The following is a 22,957-nucleotide window of genomic DNA, read 5'->3' on the forward strand; positions in this document are numbered from 1 at the left end:
GGCTGTTGCCACGTGAACCTTTTCAAAATGATTACCCAGAAAGACGAAGTTTCCTCAAGTGTCTGATGCAAAAGAAGGATGGAGGCATGAGTCTTTCTGCTTCTTGAACAGCTGTGATAAGTTTTTTACAGGTACTGCTTGGCGCAGTTGCAGTATCCTCCTACATACATATTGTGAAAAAATTTTATATTGGAGAAATATCTCGCTAGCAAACATTTTGGCAGTAATGGAGAAGCAAAAAGACCCATATCCTACGCCTTTTTTTGTGACGCTAAAGGAAGGCTCGCCTTTTAGGGTCATCGATTACGAAGAGGTCCATGTGGCAACAAACTTTGAGAGAATTTCTGCAAGGGCTCCGTGTTATGAAGTTGAAGCCTAAGAATTTCTGATTAGGTGCCCTGTAGATATATCCCAACACCTCAGTGAGCTGTTGCCGGGCCCTGTGAGTGCACTGTCATTTGACATCAAGGGTATGTACTTTTCCTCGCCACATGCAGTAATGATGTATATGTCAAGCGAAAGCTTAAAAGATTTCTAAGAAGTGCAACACGGAAAATTGAGCTAGTCCGCACATCTTTGCAAACTTTCGAAAGCGCTGCAACAGGGGACACAAAGAGATAGACACGAAGGCGCTTGTCCTTCGTGTCTTTCTCTTTGTGTCCCTTATCGCAGCGCTTTCAAAGGTTATCTAATTGCACTTCCAGATTGCTTGCAGAGAAAAGAACAAGTCTGGCCATGCTCAGCCATTGCCTTTGCTTCTTGCTCGAGTTCTACAGTGAGTACTACGTAATGACAAAAGGTGTCTGCATCAACTCATGTTAAATACTCGACCTGTACGACCATCTTGCATTACATAACAGGCAACTTTATAACACCCTTCAGGCACAAAGTGTCATCAGGGTCAGTATGTTCTGTTAGCTTCCTGCTCCCATGGCTCCTGCTGTGTTTTCTACTATTAAAATATTTACTAGCTTCATTCGCCACTTCATGAAGCCTGAATGTGCTACACTGGGCTGCTCCACGCGTCGTGCAGTAACCTGGCCATTTTTATCGTTCATCGGAGGCACTCAGCTCGAAAGCATTGCTTACTATATTCAGTAGATAAGTGTACATGTGAGACACATCATTAATAACCAATTCTCACAGCGGTATCTCATGCAATATCTAAATGCTACTCACATTTTGCTTAAATTTTTAAGATACACCCTTAGATTAAAACATAATTTGCCTACATAAGCAGAAGCACAGCATCAAGGTACTCACCAATTGCCTGAAGAACTGTGCGCAAGTTCTCGTGCCATCATGAATAGAGCACACTATCCACGTCTTCATCATGCCATGCCACTCCAGCAATTTGGTAGCAATTTTCTTCTAAAAAAGGAGAAGTTTTGTTTACGTTAGACTGGTCATATTTATTTTACTATACACTATGTACTTATCATTGTACTGCCACAGACAAAACAATACCAATGATCATCATACTTTGAAATTCATCTTATATGATCAGCAAATTTGGTGTAATTATTATGTTCTTAGAAATTCTGATTGAAATAAACCTGACAAAATATTATTTCAGAAAATCTGGCACAAGGAAGAAGGACGCTAGCCAGATAACCTGGACGAATGTTTTTCAGTTGCACAAAATGCACAATCTATCGGGTTTCACTTTTACGAATGGAATTTCATGCTGCAAACATCTAGGTGAAAAAAAATTTCAACCTTCAATCCTGTATAAAGGTAATAAAATTCCTCTGGTTTTTTTTTCACAAGCCTCAGCAAGTACACAACTCAGTGAATCTACTCTGCAAGTATGTGAATCTATCAGCATGAGACCGGGATGAGGAAGGAAACGAAAGAGGCGCTGACTCGCAACTTAAGTCCATTGAAGTGAACAGGGAGTATACAGAAAAGCCAAACAACACCACAAACCACACAATTACACATAAGCTACATCACAACGTAAGTAAAAGATCGCACTTAACATTCCTCTCACTTAGATAGTCCAACTCGCTACGTGTTAACGCTATGGATGACAGCACACTCAAACATTTTTCACCGAGTCATAAGATGTGTCTAGCCTTGATAAATTTCCGGTTAATTTGCTCTGAACGTATCGCCAAAATGCATGTTGACGAAAGGAATGGCTAGCAGCCTTCACATCCCCTTTGCAATATACAGATAAGGTAGAACCGCTACTAATATCCAAACACCTCTTGTGCTCCTGTAGTCTCACATTGATACACCTTCAAGTTCCACCAACATAAACCCAACCACAAGATAATGGTATCCAACACACCACATCCATTTAGCAAGGCACATATGTGTTGCCATGTTTCACTCTACACATGTGCTTTTCCCGAATTAAATTAAAAAACGTTATTAACAATTTTACACATTCTAGACAACTTATTAGGCGCCGAGAACACCATTTTTACGTCATACCTTCTGGCCACATTTTTCAAATTTTGCGACAATCTATGTAGGTACAATAACACAATCAGTCTTTTGGCATCTTTTTTTCAAATATTTATTCCAACATTACACCATACAGATATAATGTCGAGGATGGCAGGCAAAAAGCCTCCTGGAGGCTTGACCGGTCCTGCATCCTGGTGTACACTTGGCAGAGCAGCGGTGGCAGTCAGCTCATCAGAACACAAGAAGTGAATAAAGAAAGCCCAAAACAAAACATAGAAACATTCACAAATATGTATGAAGGAGAGACAGACGTATTAAAGAAATAATAAAGGCAAAAATATATTACATTTTATGCAGTATAGGAATGCATGAAGGCTTTAAAGTTTGACGGGTTCATGCTTAGAATGTCGATACCCATTTCAATTAGGGTATTCAACAACCTTGGTAAATTATTCTCAAGCATCTGTTTGCTATAATTAGTTCTGTATCTCGAAACATTCCATATTTCTGTACGGCGTGTAGTGTAGGCAGGTACATTCTGATGCAGGTTCACGATTTTCACTAATGTAAAATTATGTTTCCTGCTGCTATAGTAAAAATCCCGCAGAAGTCTGTATGTGTAAATGTCGTGAATCTTTCTTATATTATACTTCTCGAAGAGTGGTTCAGTGTGTTCCGTAAAGGATACATTGGCAATAATACGTAGAGCCCTTTTCTGCATGATTAATATATTATTAAGATTTGATTGTGTCGTTGTACCCCATACTAAATGACCATAATTAATGTGCGAGGCAAACAAGGCATTATACAAAAGTATTTTAACAAAAGTAGGAAAAATGTGTCGATTGCGACTTAGCATACCAACCGTACTGCTTAGCTTCTTGAGGACTGAATCTGCATGCTCGTCCCATTGTAGGCTGCTGGAGAAGGTTAAACCAAGAATTTTAATTGAGTTAACAACCTCAATTTGCATAGACTCGAACATTATATTATGGTATTGTGGGATTTCTTTTCCTTGAGTTCGGAAAATTACTGCTTTTGTTTTACTGCAATTAACCTGTAGGCAACTTTTTTTCGACCAAATCGAAAGTCTCCCGAGGAGTTCATTTGCCATTCTTATTAAGTTTATTTATTTATTTATTTTATTTATTTACAGAAGACTGCTGGCTTTATTGCAAAGCCTTAAGCAGGAGTGGGTGTAAAATACACTTTGACAAAAAGAAAACCTCCCTGAGGTACACGCAACTCAGCACACAATACCGAAAAAATGAAAGACGAAAAGAAACAACATTATACAATATTAGACGACGCCTGGCGTCAAAATGAGCACTGGAAAAAAAAAAGGAAATGTTGAATGCTGCAAAATTGTTACGAATTCCTAAGCGACTCCGTAAATGACTCCACAGTAGAAGCCTCTACAATATTCGCTTTGAGGACATTCCATTCCCGTACAGTACGGGGGAAGAAAGAATTCTTGTATGTTTCAGTGCGGCATGAGTATTCCTTCACTTTTAAAGAATGGTAGGATCGTGTCGAACGACCCGGGACGAGCTCAATGTACTTGCTGCTGTTAATTCCTAATTTGTTGTGAACAATCATGAACATGTATTTAAGCCTCTCGCGGTATCTCCTGAGCTGCAAAGAATCCAAATTTGCTTTCTCAAGTAGCATGGTAGGGGACGTCTGCCAGCTGTATATATTATAAATAAATCGCACTGACTTTCTTTGAATATTTTCGAGTGTTTTAATGTTTTCTTTAGTATAAGGGTCCCACACAACAGAGGCGTATTCTAAAACAGGTCGGATAAAAGTTTTGTAAGCTAGTAACCTAATTTCCTGCGTAGAGTACCGGAGAGATCTTCTTAAAAAGCCAAGTTTTTTCATAGCTTTATTTTTAATATTAGAAATGTGTTTGTTCCACCGTAGGTCAGAGCTAATCGTTAATCCCAAGTACTTGTAGCTGTCCACGGTAGACAGGGGATGGTTATTAATAGTATAGGCAAAACTTAATGGCCGCTTCTTCCGCGTAATAGACATTGAAACTGTTTTTTTAGTATTAATACTCATCTGCCACGTTGAGCACCAATCATGAATTTTAGCCAAGGCGTCATTAAGAAGAAGCTGGTCAGCAGGAGTTCGTATTTCATGATATAATACACAATCGTCGGCAAACAGCTTGATTTTGACAGGAATTTCTTTAACAATGTCATTTATAAAAATTAAAAAGAACAATGGCCCAAGTACTGAGCCTTGTGGGATACCGGAGCTTACCAAAGCGGGGCTCGAACATGCATTGCCGATTGATATGGACTGATATCGAGACGATAGATATGCTTGTACCCACGCCAACAGTAGATCGTTTTTAAAAATAGTATTTAGCTTTAGCAAGAACTTTCTGTGTGAGACGCGGTCAAATGCTTTTTCGAAATCTAAAAAAAATGACATCAATTTGACACTGGTTATCAATGGCTGCGGCAAAATCCTGCATCGTCTCTAGAAGTTGGGTCACTGTAGAGAAGCCTTTGCGAAAACCGTGTTGCCGGTCGTCAATTACGTGATTGGTTTCCAGGAAGGCTGATATATGCCCAAAAAGTATATGTTCAAGTATTTTTGAAGAAGTACACAGTAAAGATATTGGCCTATATGAGCTAAGTAGAGATGAATTTTCAGTTTTGGGAATAGGAATAATTTTTCCGTGCTTCCAGTCCTCCGGGAGGTCGGCGTTTAACAGAGACTTCTTAAATATGAGCGTTAAGTACTTGGAACACCATTCGGCATATCTCACAAGAAACGTATTTGGTATGTCATCAATTCCCGGCGTCTTTTTTGCGTCACAACTGAGAAGCAGAGAGAAAACACCTTCTTCAGTTACAGAAACATCAGTAATAGGCGGACAAGCTGAGTTAAAATGAGGCTTTCTACCATCATCGTGCGTAAACACAGTACAAAAGAAACGGTTGAAAGACGAAGCAATCTGTGTCGCATCAGTAATCAGTTCGCCGTCAACGACAACGCTGTACACAGGTTTCTTTTTCTTTGATAACTGCCGCCAGAACTTTGCAGGGGACGAAACAAGAAAGTTTTTCATAGATACGCTAAAGTGATACTCTTTTGCTTTTTTGATACTTTGTTTTAAGTTCAAGCGCACATCAGACAGTTTAGCAGCATCAACTGCCGACTGGCTTCGCCGAAGTTTTTTGCGAACTCTCTTAATCTTTCGTCCCATGTGTACAAGTTCCCTCGTCATCCAAGGGCTGCTGGCGCGTAGGGTAATTACCCGAGTAGGCACAAAACGCGAAATGCAATTCAGAGCAAGGTTCTTAAAGAAAACCCAGAGATTTTCTACTTAGCAGTCGCAGGATTCGTAAAGAACCACAAAATCTGAGAATGAAATATCAAGTAAGTCTAAAACTGCAACATCATCAGCACGCGAGAAGTTTGGCACAACACGCACCTCTTTCTTTTTATTTTTCGGAAGAAGCAATGGAATGTTTAAAGATACCATAACATGGTCAGATATGCCTTCGAAATATTGAAGTAGAGGACCGCGACGAAAGACACTGTTACTAACGAAGAAAAGATCAAGAATAGATTTCTTATCCTTTTGTATACGCGTTGCTTGCTTTACTAATTGAGTTAAATCGTGATCAAGTACGATGTCTACAAGAAGTTCGGCTGATGTGCAGAGCGGCTCTGGAAAAAATACTCGTGTCATCTGCGTACATTATAAATTTTGCTTCTTGATAAATCGATACTATATCATTAACATAAATGTTAAAAAGTAGCGGCCCGAGAATACTTCCCTGTGGTACACCTGAGATTATGCCCTTGGTTTGCGATTTGAATTCGCTTAATGAGACACATTGGTGCCTGTTTTTGAGGTAGGAAGATAATAAAGCGAGTGGTTTGCCCCTTACGCCGTACCATTCTAGTTTATTGAGGAGAATATTGTGGTTGATATGGTCAAACGCCTGAGTGTAATCAACAAATATACCGAGAGTTAAAACCTTGTTTTCAAAGTTTCTTAATATGTGCTCTTTCTGATCTAAAAGCGCTAGTTCTGTGGACTTCTTTTTCTGAAATCCATACTGTACTTCGGTTATAAGCTGGTGTTTACTGCAAAATGAAGACAGCCTATTGAGGATAATTTTCTCAAAATCTTTAAAAAAAATGGGGAGAATCGATATTGGACGGTAATTTTTTATATTCTGTTTGTCGCCTTTTTTAAAAATAGGAATTACTCTTGCGGTTTTTATTCTGTCGGGAAAAACCCCGCAAGAGATACACATGTTATAAATGTACACCAGTATAGGGGCGAGTTCATGTATGGCATATTTAACAGGCCGTATCTGTAGGTCGTCTATGTCGCAGCTGCGTGAATTTTTAAGGTTGAGATAAATGGAGCCCACCTCATCACTGTCAGTTGGCGCGAAAAAAATGGAATTATTGTTTCTAGGTGCAGTGAGGTCATTGCTAGGACGAGCATTCTGATCAGTATCTTTTGTTACAAAGTACTGATTAAATGCATCAGCAAGCTCCCGGTCTCTCACTAAGCGTCCATTTAACGAAATCTCTTGTGGTTGTTCTCCCTTCTGTTTCCGTCCTGTAAGAGCATTTACCTTGTTCCACAGTTTATTCGTCTGTCCGGCACAGGATACAAATTCCTGAATATAATACGCGTCTCTTGCTATTCTTAACTCTTTAGTTAACTTATTTCTGAAGGTCTTAAACAATTTGAGGTGTGAGGGTTGAGATGTGAGCCACTGGCTGGCCCCGGCCTCATTCTGCCAGTCTGTGCGAAGGGGTTTTTCAGTTTTAACATGCTAAAGGGAAGAATGGCACAGCATCAAGTAACAAGGACAGCAGCACAGCACGCGCACACACAAGTGCCAACCTTGGAGCAGATACAGAATCCAAGAGTGCGTGCTTGACATTCAGCGTTGACAGTCAAGGAAACGAGGAAACACGGATTTGAACACTCAAGATTGAACGAGCCCGATTCTTGGCTGCCAACGCTGAATGTCAAGCACGCGCTCTTGGATTCTGTATCCGCTCCAAGGTTGGCACTTGTGCATGGGTGTGATCTCCCGTTGTCCTCGTTACTTGATGCAGCGCCATTCTTACCTTTAGCATGTCTGACCAACTTGCCCAATCTTATAAGCTCAGCTTTTATAATTTATTGAACGCTCCTGCAACAGCATGGTTGGGAAATCATGCTTTCGTTAACCTTAAAATTTTATCTTGGAAATCAGTTGTCATGCTGTGAAAGCATGGCTTCACCACTACCGAGCCTAGACTTGACGACACAATGCTATCTTTCACTAGCTTAGAATGGTTTGACCAAGTCAAGTAGCTGCTTAACACTCCTGGGTGAATATCGCCAGCACAAATGGCATGTGCAGAACATCAAGTTAAGGTTCAGAAACCGCAGCTCTTTTTGTTGGGACATTTTCTCCAAGGTAAACCTAAGACAAAGGCCTTGCTCCTTAAACAACTTCACAATATGTACAGGTCCCACACTATTGCAACCTTTGTAAAAGACCAGAAAATCATAAATGTAGCGAAAGATTTTCTTGGAAATCATTCCATCCACCCTGCTTAAGAGAATATTGCTTAGCACAAGGGCAACTTTCGAATCGATACATTTAGCAGACTTTTGAACATATGCCGCACAGCCATACTCCACAAACATGCTCTTAACTTCAAATAAAAATATTAGACACCCGTTCCTAAAGACAAGCTTCTCGTTGTCCTCCGATATACACATTCATAAGCTTTTCACAAGGTCTTCATAAGGGATAGAGTAAAATAGTTCTACACCGACACTAATCGCAAGACAATCCACTGGATTCTCATTCTTAAGATACTCAACCACACTGCCAATTAAGTACAAGAAATGGATCTTCAAGACGCGAAGTTGACAGATGCTTTTGCTAATAAGCGGAAACAACTTTGCATGAACCCTTTTTCTGAAATTTTTCTGAAGAGCATGTTATTGAATAGCATTTATTTGAAGAGCATATCTGTAGAGTATCGCAGTGCGGCACGTGTTCTAACATCTGCTATATGTAGTGGTTGGAAGGTTGGCCTTGTGCTAAGCGATATGTTCTTAAGCAAGGTGGATAGAATAATTGTCAAGAACTTGCATATTCACCTAGGAGTGTTAAGTTGCTACCTGGCTACAGGTCGACCATTCCAAGCTAGTGAAAGTAAGCATTGCACTTTCTAGCCTGGGCTCACAATTGATGAAGTTATCCTTTCACAGCATGACAACAAGTTTCCAAGAGCAGAATTTAAAGTTAATGAATGCAGGATTTCCCAACCATGTTACTGCAAGAGCATATGATAAATTGTTAAAAAGCTGAAACAATTTTGCAATGACCGGCACAATCAGGCTGGGCCCAGCCAGCGAGATGCCAAAAGACCAGTTGTGTTACCGATGTACATAGATTGTCGCACAATTTGAAAAATGTGGCGAGAACGTACAATGTAAAAGTGGCTTTCACAGTCCCTATTATGTTGTCTAAAATATGTAAAATTTAAAGAATAATTCAGTCAATGTGGCTAAAGAAAAGTACACGTGTAGAGTGAAATGGATATGTACCTTGTAAAATGAATGTGGTATCATACTATTATCTTGTGGTCAGGTTTACGTAGGTGAAACTGGAAGGTGTATGAATGTAACACTACAGGAGCACAAGAGGGTAGGGGTTCTGAACTTGCCTGCACAGTACTACTCATGAGGTGTTTATCGGTAACTGCAATGAGCAACGCTATGTAAATGACAATCCAGAGTTGCAGAAAATCAGAAGCGCAATTCAATTGAGACCTAGTCTGGGATCTGAGTGGAATGGCCGTCATTACTTTAGCAACAAAATGATACTGTACCAATCATACCTGAAGCAGAATAGCATTACCTCTTGCAAGTCCCGCACTATGCCCAGTACCAAGATAGTGCTAAAAGTAGCCTGAATCTTTCAACCAACAGTAAGCACGTGAAGTAAAAGAGGACATATTTGATGGTGACATTGTTTCACTTCTTAAGGGGCTATAGACACCAAATTTTTCCTTGCGTGTTTTCTTCTTTCAAACCATGCGTTAGGAATTCGTATACATGGAGTACCCTGTGGTATTCGTGTGCGACCACTAAATCACTTATAATTGAATTTGTTCTGAACGAGGTTTCGGTTTAATCAGTCGAACAATTACTGTGACACGTAGTTGGTGTTTAGGTCACATGGGGCATAAAAAACGGGCTATATAATTGCTGACACATCAGTTTTCGCCATTCCAATTACTGGAAGAGGATGGTTTAAATGTCGTAGTGAATTAAAACACCATATTGGCACTTATATTAGTTTTCTAGTGCATCACGCGACCAAAATATCAACCTGACGTCACAGTCGTCCTTCACTTGACGAAATCGAAACCGCATAAGCGAAGAAATTCAATTATAAATTATTTAGCGATTGTATGAAACTACCACCCAGTAATCCATGTATTATGTCCAACAAATCATTTGACAAAAGAAAATGCTCAATAAAATCAAGTGTCTATAGTCCTTTCAACACCCTATGATAAGGCATCAGGTTATCATTCAAATTTTATTTGCCATGCTGTGATACTGGGTCACTTCAGTGATTTTCAATATTCCTGAGAGTTCATGCTTCTTGCTCATTCCATTCACCCGATATTATTTGTACAGTGACCTTTTCTGGCCACTGCCTGTGCACAAACATCAAGGCATCAGTCACGAAAAAAGATGGGTGTTAAAGACTGATTGAGAACAAAACGAAAAAGTTTAAAAACCACTAGGTTTTTTTGTTCTCAGAAGGCTACAGAATTCGTTTATGGTTTATGGGTAATTAACATCACAAAGCGACTAAGACTATGAGGGACGCCGTAGGGAAGGGCTCCAGAAATTTCGACCACCTGGGGCTCTTTAACTTGCACTGACATCTCACAGTACAAGGGCCTCTAGAATTTCGCCTCTATTGAAATTCGACCACTGCAGCTGGGATTGAGCCGAAGTCTTTTGGGTCAGCAGCCAAGTGCCATAACCACTAAGCCACCGCAGAAGCTCTACAGAATTCCTTCATGCTGAGATGAATGCTCGAAATATCATCATGAAGAGTATCATGTGCGGCCACAGAAAAAAAATCACTATTTTTCATTTTTTCTATCAAAAGAACGGGCAATTATAGTCAATGCTGCTTAAATTAGCTATAGCTTAAAGTTTTATGAGTAACTGAAAGGGAGGAAGTTATACTAGCTTCCTTGTCCCTGCCATTAGACTGACTGGTGGCTTCACTCTAAACTGTGATCAGCCCTCGACGCACTTCCATGTCAAAGTACTAAGAAGTAACTCACAGCATCCAGGACGATGTGGCACTTGTTTGCCATTAATCTATCCCCTGGCACTTCGCAGTACCTGAACACATTAAATATCCATCAATATCTGCATCTTGAAAGAAAGCATGATAACTAAGTGGATAAGATGAAGATGTTTGTGGGAATAAGGTGGCCACAGCTGGCACAGGACATGATTAACTGGAGAGGTATGGGAGATGCCTTTGTCCTGCAGTGAAAGTAGCCAGGCTGCTGTTGCTGATGATGACAAACACTGTAGTCTTGGTCTGGGGCGGCCGAGTGAAAGGAGCCATGACTCAGTGGCTTGAAAACGAGGTAAGAGGATTCACTGGACAAAGAATAGGAATTTATAGACTGAATGACATTTATGTGTCTTACGAGTGCATGTACTTGAGAGGTGATAGCAGCTGTGGACACATGTCCATCGCAGTTTTGAGTCTGCGAGATAACACATAGGGTAAGGTATTCCCTGTTTTGCTGCCGAAGGCAAAATCGTCAACGAGTGGAGTTGCCTTGCTGTTCATTGTCAATATCTACTGCTCAAGGTAAAGGAACCTAGGGTATAAAAAATACAGCATTTCATATTACGCTTTGGCCAAATGCAGTGAGAATGAAACAAGACTAGAGACCTGTCTTATGTTTGCATTCTTTTCTTCGCACCAGAGGAGAAAATATTTGTGTACAGTTGACCTACTGCTTGCCACTGTCCTAGAAGAAATGAATCCAGGTCTCAGAAAATCTACCGAGAGAATACTGATGCTGCATGTACATTTCTCTGAACTGTTCTGAAATATGCAGAAGTTACAAATTTTTTTACTACCTGATTACATACTGTGATCTTTGCAAGGAATATGAGGTTAATGGACTGGGAAAAAAAGTAAGGAATGGTACCTTTGGTACTCGGCACTTGGACAAACAGCTGACCCACTGGGCGTCCCCAGGGGCTCTGCTACCAGGCGCCCCTAGCAACAGTAGCCCATTGTCCAGATCCAAAGGAACCATGCAAATGATTGCCGAAAAGTTAAGTTTAAGGACAGCAGATGCATAAACACAAAACAGTTTGCCAACGTTGTTTCAGTGAGATGGTTTCAAATCTGTAGACAATATCTGGTAGTAAACAAATTATCAAAGGACCATCTCGTGCGCAGAATCATCTCAAAACACATTCGACACGCAGTACCAACATGGCCAGTTTGTGCTTAATTGAATCCAAAAGTTTACGCTGATCGACCAATGTTACTTCAAATAGAGACAGAAAGCGCATGCACGTTGTACTGATGTCATTGTGCACATTACATGCGACGAGACGCAGGGTTACAATACAAAAAAAAACCGCTTTCAAAATTTGAGAAAGGCTGACATTCTCACAAGTTGGCCAAACCGGAGAGGTTGCCGAGTGGCTGCCGCCAATGTCACTCGCAATGCACAGAAACAATAAAAATGCAGTGCGGCACCGAGTCATTGCCCTTCAGAGAGGAAGAGTAATGCCACAGTACCAATCCATCCAGTGGCGTCAAACCGCGGCCGAACTATTTTAGCTGGGACTTGTCATGCCTTGCGCATCCCAGGGGTTAGAGGATTGTCATCTTCTTCGCTCGAGTGCCCTGCTGTCTTTCTCGCCCAGCACGTTAAACATAGTTAAACTTGGTCTCTGTGCTTCGACCGTTTATCGGTGACCATATTCAATCCGGTTTTACCTCTTGTCGATTCTTATTCAATTCTGTTCCTAACTTCAGTCTTCATGTTTATTCTGTTAGGAAAGCTGCGCTTTCTAATTCTATACTGTTTCGAATGTACACTGTTTGAAAACCCTATTTTGTTTCATATGACGGCGCTGCCGGACTATTGAGAGTAAATATCGCGAGTTTGTTTCAAATTGGCGAAAAAGTCGAAGATGATTTCAAGCGGAATGGCACAAAGCAAGCAAATGCCACAACTAACATTTTTGAGGCCAACGCTAAGATAGTGCCAAGGACCAATTTTCTGAAGCATTTTAAACTGCCCGAGAGCGAAGCGCTAGGAAATTTGGTAGGCCCTCAGCGGCACCACAGGTTGAGCTCCACACCTCCGGCAGGTGAGGCGGGGGCCCACTCAATTGCTTCAGCTATGTGGCAAATTAGTGGAACCCTGGTTTACGCAAAGTGAAACCGTTTCATGCCAAGAAGTAGCAAAAGAGCCATCCAGAACGTCGTCCGAGACGAAGCAGGCACGCCGTACTGCCTGCCCGTGTTTATACACACGTTGTACGTTACAACCGCCAGCTACAAGGTTCAATCGCCAAAAAAACCGAACTTTCTTGCTGCTGAAAAAGAGGAGGAAAAGAACAGAAAACAGCAGTGAAAAATACAACTGCATGGTTTCTGCGATGCGGCGAAGAGCTCGCATCGACTATCTGAAAGAAAAATCAAGAAGGCACATGCAAATTAAAACAGGAAATGAGCTGAAGATGTAGCTAAAGAAGCCGTATGGAAGTACTGAGCTGCTCTGTGCTAATTTCAGCTAATGGGTTCATTAATCAATAGAAAAAGTTGCAGAAAAAATGTCAGTGCACGTTAAAAGATACCCAGGTGGTTGAAATTATTGCAGAGCCTCCACAAAGGTACCTCTTCCTTTCTTCTCACAGTCCCTCCGTTATATCCCTTCCCTTATGGCGTGATTCGGGGGTCCGTCGATATGTGAGACAGATACTGCACCATTTCCTTTCCCCAAAAACCAATTTTCATTTTACAATTTTTTTAGAAAAAGAAGACATAACGTGTCCGAGCACCACAAAAGCCATAGCGTATGCTTCGATTTTTTCGCTTTGCTTCCGCTCTCCTTTTCCAAAATATGATAACGACCTCTGATCCTCGACGGTTAGGACGCTTAGTGGGTGGAAAAATTACTATGGGCTCGAGGTATCCAGCAACTTCGCCTCTTTGCTTGACCTAGATCAGCGGAGAAAGATACCCTTTAAAAGCTCTCCTTTCGTCTTCATATCCCTCATTTCCTTCCCCATGCAGAGTAGGAACAGAAATGAAAGTGGGGAAGGTCAAGTTCCTTTCTTATGCAGTTTCATTCTCAAGCAACCCGCAGCGGTGGCTCAGTGGTTACGGCGCTCGGATACTGATTCAGAGTTCCCGGGTTCCAACCCGACAACAGCGGCTGCGTTATGGACGCAAAACGCTAAGCCGCCCGTGTGCTGTGCGATGTCAGTGCACTTTAAAGATCCCCAGGTGGTCGAAATTGCTTCGGAGCCCTCCACTACGGCCTCTTCTCACTCCCTCCTTCACCCCTTCCCTTACGATGTGGTTCAGGTGTCCAACAATATGAGACAGATACTGTGCCATTTCCTTTCCCAAAAAACCAATTATCATTCTCAAGCATTGCTTCTGTGAAACCTAAATAGAGTTTCTGGCGAAAAAAAAATGAGGGAGAACGACTGTGGAGGCAGTGAAGAAAACTAGAAGCAAGAAATTTTCATTTATGTTTGTTTAGTTGTTAATTTCGTTTCAAAAATTGATCCCTTGCTAATTGCCAAATGCATCTAAGAAAATAGAGAATTGCCCAAAAGGTTCTTTCTCTCTTGGAGATCACTTTTCGCGTTGTGAAGACATTTCACGGCAAAGAAAAGCAGTGCGAACAGCTGCGGTGACGAAATGTTTGGCTGCGTGATAATCGTTCGAGGAACCTACACTACAGCAGGAACAAAGAAATGGAATAAGTTTCGATGGTCGTGTTATGCCACTACTGTAATCGAAATTTTTAGTCAGAAAAAGATGACACTTCATATGATGCATTCTTTTTTTTTCGTAGGTTATGTCTGAAAACTCACCGGGCCTGGGGACATATCTAACGTCATATTTGTTTTTAATTCTTCCAGTTTCATTGTTTTAAGAAATCTGCATGAATTAAAAAAGAATATGACGTTAGTAATGCCCCAAGGAGTTTTGGCAATTTTTATTAGCAAAGATTTTTTTTCTTTCATCTTGCGGGCATTTTTTGTCATATCAATTTTTGCGGCATCTTTAAAAGCTTAGAGTCGATGATATAGGGATTACTTTTATGACATAAGTTCTGAGTAAAATATTTTTGGTTTTACGTGATTAAAGGGTAAGCTGTAAATACTGGAAGCAGTTTATTGATAAGTTTGATATTTTTCCTTTTACTCCGACAATGTCACCGCACAGGCTACTGCCTATTTCACGCCTTTCAATGAAACGAAGTTCCCAAATTCGCAGACTACGCTTCTAAATATTCTTTCAATATATTACGGGAACAGTACCCTGTGGGAAGGCTGCAGTAGATGCTCATCTGTTGGCGTCTATGGTATCAAAAACGTGAGCCGCAAAAGGGAGTACAGAGAAACCAATCCAAGCAGACACCCGAAGCCTTCTTGAGGCCATTATCCCAATGTTTTCAAGAACTGTTGAAAAAAAATTGGTGCTGTAGTGCAATAGCTCTGTCCAGTTACCTGTATAATCTAAATGGAAGGGTTTCTGCCTTTCACCTTTCCAGGTTAGGTTCCTAAGGAACAAATATGCGTTATAATGTTCAAGTGCAGGGTCTGCATGCTTCGTTGAGGTCTTCTACTCATCCGAATGTAAAAAAAACAGGTTTGATGCCTCGCATTTTGTTCTTGTGGCACAAGGACCCATTACACTGCAGTTAATATCTTGGGGTAGACTAAATCTGTGCGTGGTTTCGAAACAAATGAAAGCGGTGTTGTATCATAGTAATGATAATTAGCAATGAAACAGCACACGTAGCATACGGTCGTGCCGATCTGTATTCTCCTACTTCGTCGTCTTCCCTCCCCCCATGCGCGCGAGTACGTGCAGCGCACTTGCCACTCTTCATCTTTATCACATTTCCGCCGCACTTAAAAAAAAACAAAATGTCTAGCGGATGTCATAGTCTTTGAACCATGCGGGCCGCTTCTTTTTGCGAGTACTTCGGCGAGGCGGCGCAGGAGGTGAAGCCGCAGTTGCCGCTGTGGATTTACTACACGAGGGTTGAGGAGCTGCTGCCGATTCCGGAGTGGGCGGAACGGCTGGCATCATATGGATTGAAGGCGCGTCTGAAGAAGGACCCTGGACCACGGTTCCGGACTGTGGACTGGGCGGCGGCATTCGGTTGCCGTCGATAGGCGGCAAAATATCAGCGAAAAGGGCCGCTGGAGCTGAGGAGGACAGCTGCTGCTGAACTACTGGGCGAACCGCAGAAAACTTGGACGAGTGCCACACTCGCCCATGATCCAGCAGATAAGATGCAGGTCCACGCTGCTCCACAACCTTCCGAGGCTTCGAAAACCGAGCTGACAGTTTGCCTCGCACATTTGGTTTGCGGACACGCACGTACTGGCCAATCTGAAAGTCACGACACTGGGCGCCACTCCGCTGGTCCGCATAAAGCTTGTATTGCGCTTGCTTCTCGTCAAGCCTCTGCCGCAAAAGCTTAAGCGCTTTTGTCGGATCCATTGAGAAGGACTGATCCGGCAGTCCTACGACGTTAAGCCTTGTGCGGGGCAACCGGCCATGAAGTAGGACAGCTAGTGCAATTCCTGTCGAGGCATGGGGCGTACAGCGGTAGACACCGAAATAGTCCACAATCGCTGTACGTAGGTCGCGTCGCTCGCACAGAGCTAGCTGAATGTAGGACTTAAGCACTCGATTGAATCGTTCAACGAGTCCATTAGCTTGGGGATGGTACACTGAAGAGTAGCAATGGCGTATCCCCCGTTCGCGGAGGAAAGTTTGCATGGCCATCGATGAAAATTGAGGTCCGTGGTCAGAGACAATCTCTTGAGGGTAGCCCTTACGAGCGAAGAGGCCAAGCAGGAATTCTTGAACGGTTTGAGTTGTGATGGCATCAGCGAAGACTTCTGGCCACTTACTGTAATAATCCATGAGAGTAATCGCGAAGCGGCAGCCACTGGGAGCTTGGTCGAAAGGCCCCACGATATCAATGGCAACCTTATCCCAAGGTTTCTCTGGGGAGGCGACAGGTTGCAGAGGAGCTGCCACCGGACGAGCCGATTTGTCACAGGACTGGCACACGACGCATGTCCGTACCATTTCTTCGACGTTCTCGTCCATTCGCGGCCACCAGTAGAGCTCTCGCAGTCGACTTTTCGTGCGGCTGATCCCGGGGTGTGACTCGTGCGCGATGTCCATAAGGCGTCGTCGCAAACTTTCGGGAACGACGAGCCTGTCACCTCGGTACAAGACGCCTTGCACGACGGACAGCTCCGAGCGCAGGAGATAGTATGGCCTAAGGTTCTCCGGTAGGGATTTCTTGTCCGGCCATGTCGCCGATGTAAACTGAATGGCTTCAGCAACTGCCGCGTCGCTGATGGTTGCCTCTTGAAGCTCTTGTAGAGTCACGGCTGGCGATAGTAGGCAGACGAAGTCGTCGTCACTGGCGTCGAACTCACTGGGCTCACTGCACGATGTGGTCGGTAAGAAAAGGCGAGACAGAGCATCCGCAACAGAGTTGTCATTGCCTTTGCGGTACTCTACAGTGTAGTTGTAGCACAACAGGCGAGCCGACCAACGTGAAATTCGCAACGGCCGATGGCCCGTTCCTTTCGTCGACAGCAAAATGACAAGTGCATTGTGGTCGGTGCGTAGAACAAAAGGCCGGCCCCACAAATACACGTGCCACCGTTCGCACGCCCAAACGCAAGCTAGGGCCTCACGTTCACCAACAGAGTATTCTTTCTTGGGGTGTCAAGGTACGGGAGGCAAACGCAACAGTTTGCAGGGAATGGCCGTTGTATTGCTGAAGCACTGCCCCAAGGCCATATCCGGAAGCGTTAGTCGTTACGACCACGGGAAGGGCAGGATCAAAAAAATGCAACACGTCACATGACGTCATCATGGACTTCAGTAGTTTGAAGCTTGAATCCGCAGCAGCAGTCCAAGTGAACGCGGAGTCGCTGCCTCGAAGTAGGGCGCGCATAGGCTCAACGACGTCGGAGTAATGCGGGATAAACTTGGAGTAGAAACCCGCAAGTCCAAGGAGGGAGCGAAGCTCGCTGATGTTAGATGGAGTCGGAGCCTTCGTAATCGCCTCGATGGCAGAAGAAAGCGGAAACAGTCGTTCACCGCTGACAACATGCCCCAAGAAAGTGAGCTTCGGAACATCGAAGACACATTTGTGGTTGAGCTTGAGTCCGGCTTGGGACAGGCGCTCGAGAACAGCACGAAGGTTGGTCAGGTGCTTCTGTCGGGAGGTGCCATGGACTATGATGTCGTCGATGTAGAAGAGGACACCTTTGCACCCTTTTAAAATTAAGTGCATCATCTTCTGAAAAGCCGAAGGCGCCGAAGCAAGGCCGAAACACACTCGTTTGAAGTGGAAGAGGCCATCATGGGTAATGAATGTGGTCAATTCCCGACTCTCAGGGCTAAGTGGTACTTGATGGTAAGCCGAGGCAAGGTCCAACTTCGAAAAACGCTGTGACCCGGCCAAGCTATGTAGAAGTTCTTCCGTTTGAGGCAAAGGAAAACTGTCGACCACAATAGCCTTGTTCGGCTCACGCAAATCGACGCACATTCGGATGGAGCCATCTTTTTTCCGAGCCACGACTATGGGTGAAATCCACTTGGAAGCGTCGACCCGTTCAATGATGTCTTGAGCTTCAAGCTTCTGGAGTTCCTCGGACACCTGCTGACGAATGGCAAACGGCAGCCGTCGGAGCTTGCAAGCAACAGGAGAAACGGAATCCTGCACTCTGACTTTGTGCACGTAGCCACGAGCAACTCCGAGTTCCTTGGAGATGTTCGAAGTGTGGACGTAGCTCAGGAGGTAACAGAGGCGTATCAGGTGTCATGGAAAGAGATTCCAACGATGCACCTTTGATCTTCATTTGTAGAGCGGCAATGGAATCCAGGCCCAGCAGCGTTGTGCCTCCCGAGACAACGTACAACAGGATGCAGGCGGTACGGTCGTGGAACTTTGCTGTAACAACACTGTGGCAACAAAACACCCTTGGACTATAATCCGAGACTTAGAATAGTCCAATAGTTGAACTGCAGTTGATTTAAGCGGGAAACATTTAGCGAAGAATCGGTGGTATAGATCTTCAGAAATAATTGACACACATGAGCCGGTGTCAATCAGGAAGCGGATGAACTTGCCTTCAATCAGGACTGAGGCGAAAATTACGTTTTTTTTTACTTTCAACATTGAGAATAGACGCACTGCTGGAGCCATCCGGCATCGACAATGTGTCAGCAGTATCTGCAACTTGCTGAACTTGAATAGGACGGTCGGACGACTTGCAGAGAGAGTCGAAATGGCCCACCTTGCCGCACCGACACTTGCGGTTGCGGGCTCGGCATGCAGGGTTGTTCGCTAGGTGAGTTGTAGAACTGCAGCGGTAGCACATGCGCTCTGGTATTGCAGCAGCAGGTTGTGATGGTTGACTTTGGCACTTGCAGCAATGGGCCTGAGGTGGTGTTTGTCTCGATCCGCGCTCGCATCTCACATGATGTACTGGAGCGTCCTCCTCAGCCAATTCCCTGGGTTCCCGGGAAGCTTGCTCACACTGTCGAGCAAGGAGCATGGCGCGCGACAGAGTCAAGGAGGAGCCTTCCATGAGTAGGCGCTCACGCAGATGGCAACTCGAGGTCTTCTCCACCAGCTGGTCCCTGATCATATCGTCCGCCATGGTCCCAAACCCGCAGTCGCCGACAAGGCTGCGATGGACAGCGACGTACTCATCGGTTGTCTCTCCTGGAGCCTGAACTCTACGGCGAAAGCGATGACGTGCGGCGATTACATTCACGGACGATTTGTAATGCTCCGACAGGATGGATATCGCCGCATCAAATTCGTCAAGACGGGGCGCCTCGTCACCGGAGTGCGAAGCCGCAGCTGTAGGCGCTGGAGTGGACAACGGCGGCGCCAATGTATAAAAAATGCGCTGACCTTCCAGTCCGAGGCAATTCAGCAGGATGGCCTTCCGCCTGTCTGCGCCCAGAGTAGAGGCACCAGAGGCCAGCATGTAATTCCGGAACGCCAGCTCCCATTGCTCCCATGGAAGGGCAGGACGACCAGGAGTCCGCAGTAAGGGTGGTGGTGGCTGAAGCCCAGAAAAGCTCATGACGGATGGTGAGCAGGCCACGTGAAGGTCCCGAATCAAAACAGCATCCTCGTCGCCAAAATATGTTGTATCGTAGTAATGATAATTAGCAATGAAAGAGTACACGTAGCATACGATCGAGCCGATCTGTATTCTCATACTTCGTCGTCTTCCCTCCCGCCATGCGCGCGAGTGCGTGCAGCGCACTTGCCACACTTCATCTTTATCACAAGCGGGAGCTTAATTTTCTGGAATACCTTCTCTGAAAACTTTAGTGACGAAAAGCTGATAAAAAGCGAATGCCTAACCCACAATGCATCTTTCTTATTTCAATACCGAGCGAGCGAAAAATTTTACATTTTGGGGAGGGAGCAACTCTTTGCATTGAAGAGCACCACTTTCTTGTCTGCTACAAAATGCACAATGTCGAGAAGGGTAGGAATAAGCACGAAACTCTCTCCGCGTTTCATTCAAACTTTAAATTGACTCTAGGGTTGAACGAATTGCGGAAAACAGACCCAAGAGTAAATACCCACTGCGATAATTTTTTTATTTCCCCTTCATTTGTGTCGTACATTAGGAGGTGGACATACGATCGCGACTGTTTTACATAGTTTTGATGCGGGGGTGATTTTCAGACATTTCTTTTTCCTCTTCCCGCTAGTTTTGCACGACAGACTGCAAAGCATTCTTCAATAGTAGCACGGTGTCAAGAAATATTAAGTGCTTCTTTACGCTGGAAGCTTACCGTTAGCAACGGGCATCCGGGGGCCGCACAACTAGGGGCACTTAGCTGAGTATTACACACTGAATATTACTTGAGTCCGAACTCGCGGGCACTACACTGCCATTAAGAGTGAATTTTATAAAGTGAACCAATATTTTCAACATACTGGTGCCTCCTGTTGTACCTAGGCATTCCAAATCTAGCAAAATACGATGAGTAGCACCAATTTACAGCCCATCAATGTTTTATAAGGCCAGTTAAGACAAAGAGAAGGCATTGGACGTCATCATCACCAGCTGACTGACTGAAAAAAAAGCAGTGAAACCGCCAGGGTCACTGCAAAAGCGAGGACTGCGAAATGCATTAACATGCTTGCTGCAATACTTCTTTGAGCATCTGCTACTGGAGCGCAGGTGAACTGTGCGCTTCACAGCTAAGTTTTTCCGGCGCTTTTCGCAGCCGTTGCAGTTTCCGCCGTTTCGGCTTTCTGGGTATCGGCGAGAGGGTTGGTACTTTGAAATACTCATTTTAGAGTACGGACCTGTGTTACGTAATGAATAAGTTATATGGTATAAGCTTCTATAAGGAGCACACCTCGAGCTGTATCACTAACAAAAATGCTCCGCTGTACAAACTCGCTGGTAATGCATTGCCGGAGGGTTTTCCGCAACATGAGGTACGGACTAAATGTCAGAAACAGACTCCGTATGACGATTGTCACATTCTTGGTAACAGAAAGTTACGCCATGCTATGCACTAGAACGAAATGATTTTTTCACTATGAATGCTGCTGCTTTGTTCTTATTAAAGGTTCTGCAACGTGTATACATACTTTCTCCATTCACTCGGCAGCCATTGCATCTAGAGCGGAAATTATCTGTACTGTAATTATGTACTTTCTGTAGTACATGATCATGAGTCTTCGTATAGCTTCTGCCCACAATGTTCACTGCAGATATGACCGTCCAGGTGCCAAAGAAATAAGTATTATGTACAAGACTTTACGCATATTATGTATTGCATACGTACAAAGAATGCAGCTTAGAATGAGAGCGGTAAGTGTTTGGGTGAGTACAAGTACATACGTTTTATTTTTATGACATAGCTCTGCACATTGCTGTCAGATCCATCTGAAAAGCATAAAAAAATCCTGATTCAGTAGTCACACATCACCAGTTATAAATTTCACAAATACATTTGAACCATCGGCTTTCGTAGAAGCTTGCAAAAGCCATTCACTGAGAACCAAACCGTTATGATTCATTGCCCGAAATTAATTTCTCATAGCAGTAAACACTAAAAACCACAGGTCCAGAAAGAAGCAGACAAAATGCGCTTACCCAGGCGGCACTGTGTGCATAAAAGTCTTTACGGTTATCTATCATTTTGAGTAAATAGAAAGTAGCTGAGAATGGGTGCCAAATACCATTTCAATGCAGATGCCTTTCAGTACATAGCACTCAATGCACAACTTAGCGAGCAAGGAACATTGGTAACATCTGAAAAAGGTCAGACTCGTGCCCACAAGCATGATGATGATTGTGATATATTATGGCGCAAGGGCATCTGAGGCCAAAGAGCACCATGGCACAAGGTATTTTCTTCATCTCAAGGTGGGGACAAACACCCATTCCCCAAGCATCTCGCCCTAAAGAAGCTGAGAACCAGGCCAGGGGAAAGCTGGTACCCATTGTATCAGCGGTGGGTACCCGGCACTTGTCCACAAGCAATCAAGGTCCGTGTTCTGAGTTTGTGTCATAATAAAAGCGTCATAATCTGCCGCAACGGGCACACCCGATTGGTCGGTAATGCTGGAAGTGCAAGTGGTGGTTCGGATGCATCGAAAAGGGTCGAAGAAACTGAACAGTGACGTCAAACACAGCGTACGCAGCAGATGCTCGTCAGCCAACATGGAGGCGCACTCTGAAGTGGAGCCTTTCACTTCGAAGTGAACTCGTCGATGTTACTGTGCTTTTCGGCCCGTGAACTGGATATAAACTGTATACGGGACTTTCGCATCGTCTTGTCTTGCCTATAACAAATTGGATGGACAAAAAATTCAGCCTGTTTCTTATTTCGTTGGACGATTCAGTAGCTCCTAGGCATAACGAGCACCGGTTTGTCGCAGAAATTGTTCTCTTCATTTAAACTCGATAGCCCCACTAGTTATGCCTCAGTTATCTCGTCTGCGCGTTGATATGCTTGGGTATTGGGACCGAGGTCTTCACCGCATGACGAACTCTGCAGACGACGGAGGGAAGCCTTCAGGAGGGTTGGTAAACTTGAAGGTTTATTTACATATTTACAACAGAAGCTGGGAGACCAAAAGTCAGAGATGAAGTGCCATGAAACCAGCCAAATCACGGCTTATA

At 43.8% G+C, this 22,957-nt stretch overlaps 1 long non-coding RNA gene across 1 annotated transcript in view; it reads right to left on the reverse strand.

Annotated features, from left to right (window-relative positions):
• Positions 1 to 22,957, reverse strand: part of LOC144106802 (uncharacterized) — a 92,541-nt gene that overhangs the window by 59,257 nt on the left and 10,327 nt on the right. Inside the window, exons 5-6 of the long non-coding RNA XR_013309118.1 lie at positions 21,671 to 21,715; positions 11,680 to 11,750 (exon numbers count right to left, since the gene is read on the reverse strand). This is a non-coding gene — a long non-coding RNA (uncharacterized LOC144106802). The remainder of the gene's footprint in view (positions 1 to 11,679; positions 11,751 to 21,670; positions 21,716 to 22,957) is intronic.

This window comes from Amblyomma americanum, chromosome 10, assembly GCF_052857255.1.
Source record: "Amblyomma americanum isolate KBUSLIRL-KWMA chromosome 10, ASM5285725v1, whole genome shotgun sequence".
Lineage (NCBI taxonomy): Eukaryota > Metazoa > Arthropoda > Arachnida > Ixodida > Ixodidae > Amblyomma > Amblyomma americanum.